The sequence below is a fragment of the Clarias gariepinus genome, chromosome 25, assembly GCF_024256425.1.
Source record: "Clarias gariepinus isolate MV-2021 ecotype Netherlands chromosome 25, CGAR_prim_01v2, whole genome shotgun sequence".
In the NCBI taxonomy this organism is placed as follows: domain Eukaryota; kingdom Metazoa; phylum Chordata; class Actinopteri; order Siluriformes; family Clariidae; genus Clarias; species Clarias gariepinus.
Window position 1 is genome coordinate 25,941,703 of NC_071124.1, and position 5,022 is coordinate 25,946,724.

Genomic DNA, 5,022 nt, shown 5'->3' on the forward strand with positions numbered 1-5,022 from the left:
AGCTTGGACCAGCAGACGCCTATCTTAGGGCGTCGTGAGGCAGACAGCGATCAACAGAAGGTTGCTCGAGGACAGCATAAACCAGAGTCAGGACACGCAGTCTGAGCCTAAGCTAAAGAGTGCCCTCCGTCTCGGGGTGGCCCAAACCTCCGAGGGTGACATGAAGTATTGGGTCGTTTTAGGCCTCAGCCCTCCTTTTGGTCCTTGAGGGTGCCTTGACCCCTAATCTAGATCCTGGCTATTCCAGATCGTGCTCTAGACGCATGCCCAACGACCCCTTGTGTGGCAATGCACTTACGCCTCCGACAGCTTCCCCCCATATCTCTTAGCGTGCCGCCGCCTACGAGCCTTTATTTTCGGTCGTCCTAAGCAATGGATCTCCTGTGCCTTTCGGTCCAAACATTACAGTACGTGCTCATGTATGAGCTTCGATACTGTTGCCCCCAATTACTAGGGTGCCTGAGTGGGTGTCTAGATTGCATTTAAATGAATATTAGTTAATACAGAAGGTAATTGTTATTTTATGCATGTTGTATATAAAAGGAGGTTAACAGTTAGACTTTTTTAACCTCTGCCCACCAGGTTAAGATCAACCGTGGAGGTGGCCGGAGACAAGGTGACCGAGGGCGGCACTGGCCGGTTAGGTTAGGGTAAAAAGACGTAGCTCTGGCGTAAACCCAGAGACCCACGTGGTGCACGGGCCTGCAACTCAGGCCTCATCTCCAGCGCTCTCCATACAAACGATCGACGGATATGGCGCCTGATAGATTGAAGTAGGCTAACGATCGTGTTTTGGGCTAGGCTGGGGAGAAATTAATTACCGAGCACTCCTACCCCAGATAGGGTAAAATAAGTCTTAAGGGATAGTGCCCGTAGAATGGTTTGAGGTCAAATACACCTAGGGTTATAAAAACATAGGGTTGTGCTGATCTAGGGTTCTAAAACTTGAAATTAAAAACTAACGGTTATGTTTAGGTTTAAAATTTTAGGATAAGAGGTTAAAACTAACGGTTATGTTTAGGTTTAAAATTTTAGGATAAGAGGTTAAAACTAACGGTTATGTTTAGGTTTAAAATTTTAGGTTAAGAGGTTAAAACTAACGGTCATATTTTGAGTTCAGGGATAAGAGACGTAATAAATCCTATTTAAGGTTAAGGGTGTGAGCTAAGATTAAAATTCCCTTTAACCCAACGATATCCTAAATTGTGAGACACGTCATCAGTAGTAAACCATAGAATCACAGGGTGTTTCGGCCTTCAATTACTATACACCCTCCTCCATGGCGGCCCGCCGTAGGTGGATCAGTCCCCGGCTCGTGTCCCATAGCCAATTGAATGAGTAATTTATGTTTATTTATTTATTAGTTTAGAATATTAATTCAAACAAATGACCCTTTTAAAGTCCTATTTATAATAGTGGTTGTAATTAAAGCCTATAGAGCTAAGGTTTAAATTTATTGAAAAAATCCTAGTAAATCTGAGATACACACACTCTAAAGTATTATCTATTGATTGATTAAACATTTAAATTAATTAAATAAACCTTTTTAAAGTCCTATTTATAATACTGATGTTATTGAAGTCTATAGAACTAAGGTTTGAATTTATTGAAATTATATTAATACCACCTGAACCATCCTACAATCGCTCTAAAATATTACTTATTTGTTTAAAATATTAATTTAAGCAAATAAACCCTTTTTAAAGTCCTATTTATAATACTGATGTAATTTAAGACTGTAGAGCTAAGGTTTAAATTAACTAACATTTTTTCTAATACAGTCATAACCCTCTTTCTATGCTCAATACAGTGAAGACTGGTAGATAACCAAGACTCACCTCTCTGCCAATGGCCCTTGTGTTAGCACCGCAAGGTTTCCGGAACCAATTGGACAGAGTGTTGCAACCTCAGGCTCCCAGCAGGTGACCCCAGATCGGGTCAGAAGACTTCTAATGGGTAGTTCTTCTGAGGAAAATCTTATCCAAACGACAGTAAAATCCCCAGCCAAGTTAAGTCTTAGTGGGAGGCCAACCCAGGTCCTTAGTAGGCTTATTTTTCACACTGATGGTAGATTTTAAATTTTTATTGTATTATTCAGTTATTTATTGTTTACATTCAGTGTGTCTTAAACATCACGTCGCAAAAAACGGCACGACTCTATCTTTTGTAGTTTAGGAGTTATTTCTTAAAATGCACTCCAGATTTAAGTTGCCCATGATGCTTTGGGCCGCAGTCGGTTGTGGAACGCCAATAGGATAAAAAATCTCTAATACACGGAACGCCAATAAGATGAAAAACTAAAATCTTATAGTTTAAAATATCTAATAAATGTCTCTAAATTAATATTTGGGCCACAGTTGCAGTCCAAACATTTTGTATAAGGATGGATCACAGTTGCAATCATCCTCATAAATCTAATTATCAATCTTTAACCTATTTTATAATAAATGAATCAGACTTTGTAGTTATTTTAGGAGCAAAGTCTGATATACTATGACGCAGTGTACCTAATAATTAGAATTTTATCGCTTCTAATGTAAAAATTTACTGTTTTAAGTTAAATTATATAATAAACGTCTCTAATTAGTGGTTTGGGCCAAAGTTTCAGCCAAAACATTTTGTATCAGGGTGGATCACAGTTGCAATCTCCCTAATATCCTAGTGAGCGATGTTTGACCTATTTAGTGAATGAATTAAATCAAATATTGTAAATGGTTTTAAGGCCTAATAACCTACGACGCATATTCTATCATTCTTGCCTGAGCTGTAACGCTCTGAAAGAAGCAAGCTTGGACCAGCAGACGCCTATCTTAGGGCGTCGTGAGGCAGACAGCGATCAACAGAAGGTTGCTCGAGGACAGCATAAACCAGAGTCAGGACACGCAGTCTGAGCCTAAGCTAAAGAGTGCCCTCCGTCTCGGGGTGGCCCAAACCTCCGAGGGTGACATGAAGTATTGGGTCGTTTTAGGCCTCAGCCCTCCTTTTGGTCCTTGAGGGTGCCTTGACCCCTAATCTAGATCCTGGCTATTCCAGATCGTGCTCTAGACGCATGCCCAACGACCCCTTGTGTGGCAATGCACTTACGCCTCCGACAGCTTCCCCCCATATCTCTTAGCGTGCCGCCGCCTACGAGCCTTTATTTTCGGTCGTCCTAAGCAATGGATCTCCTGTGCCTTTCGGTCCAAACATTACAGTACGTGCTCATGTATGAGCTTCGATACTGTTGCCCCCAATTACTAGGGTGCCTGAGTGGGTGTCTAGATTGCATTTAAATGAATATTAGTTAATACAGAAGGTAATTGTTATTTTATGCATGTTGTATATAAAAGGAGGTTAACAGTTAGACTTTTTTAACCTCTGCCCACCAGGTTAAGATCAACCGTGGAGGTGGCCGGAGACAAGGTGACCGAGGGCGGCACTGGCCGGTTAGGTTAGGGTAAAAAGACGTAGCTCTGGCGTAAACCCAGAGACCCACGTGGTGCACGGGCCTGCAACTCAGGCCTCATCTCCAGCGCTCTCCATACAAACGATCGACGGATATGGCGCCTGATAGATTGAAGTAGGCTAACGATCGTGTTTTGGGCTAGGCTGGGGAGAAATTAATTACCGAGCACTCCTACCCCAGATAGGGTAAAATAAGTCTTAAGGGATAGTGCCCGTAGAATGGTTTGAGGTCAAATACACCTAGGGTTATAAAAACATAGGGTTGTGCTGATCTAGGGTTCTAAAACTTGAAATTAAAAACTAACGGTTATGTTTAGGTTTAAAATTTTAGGATAAGAGGTTAAAACTAACGGTTATGTTTAGGTTTAAAATTTTAGGATAAGAGGTTAAAACTAACGGTTATGTTTAGGTTTAAAATTTTAGGTTAAGAGGTTAAAACTAACGGTCATATTTTGAGTTCAGGGATAAGAGACGTAATAAATCCTATTTAAGGTTAAGGGTGTGAGCTAAGATTAAAATTCCCTTTAACCCAACGATATCCTAAATTGTGAGACACGTCATCAGTAGTAAACCATAGAATCACAGGGTGTTTCGGCCTTCAATTACTATACACCCTCCTCCATGGCGGCCCGCCGTAGGTGGATCAGTCCCCGGCTCGTGTCCCATAGCCAATTGAATGAGTAATTTATGTTTATTTATTTATTAGTTTAGAATATTAATTCAAACAAATGACCCTTTTAAAGTCCTATTTATAATAGTGGTTGTAATTAAAGCCTATAGAGCTAAGGTTTAAATTTATTGAAAAAATCCTAGTAAATCTGAGATACACACACTCTAAAGTATTATCTATTGATTGATTAAACATTTAAATTAATTAAATAAACCTTTTTAAAGTCCTATTTATAATACTGATGTTATTGAAGTCTATAGAACTAAGGTTTGAATTTATTGAAATTATATTAATACCACCTGAACCATCCTACAATCGCTCTAAAATATTACTTATTTGTTTAAAATATTAATTTAAGCAAATAAACCCTTTTTAAAGTCCTATTTATAATACTGATGTAATTTAAGACTGTAGAGCTAAGGTTTAAATTAACTAACATTTTTTCTAATACAGTCATAACCCTCTTTCTATGCTCAATACAGTGAAGACTGGTAGATAACCAAGACTCACCTCTCTGCCAATGGCCCTTGTGTTAGCACCGCAAGGTTTCCGGAACCAATTGGACAGAGTGTTGCAACCTCAGGCTCCCAGCAGGTGACCCCAGATCGGGTCAGAAGACTTCTAATGGGTAGTTCTTCTGAGGAAAATCTTATCCAAACGACAGTAAAATCCCCAGCCAAGTTAAGTCTTAGTGGGAGGCCAACCCAGGTCCTTAGTAGGCTTATTTTTCACACTGATGGTAGATTTTAAATTTTTATTGTATTATTCAGTTATTTATTGTTTACATTCAGTGTGTCTTAAACATCACGTCGCAAAAAACGGCACGACTCTATCTTTTGTAGTTTAGGAGTTATTTCTTAAAATGCACTCCAGATTTAAGTTGCCCATGATGCTTTGGGCCGCAGTCG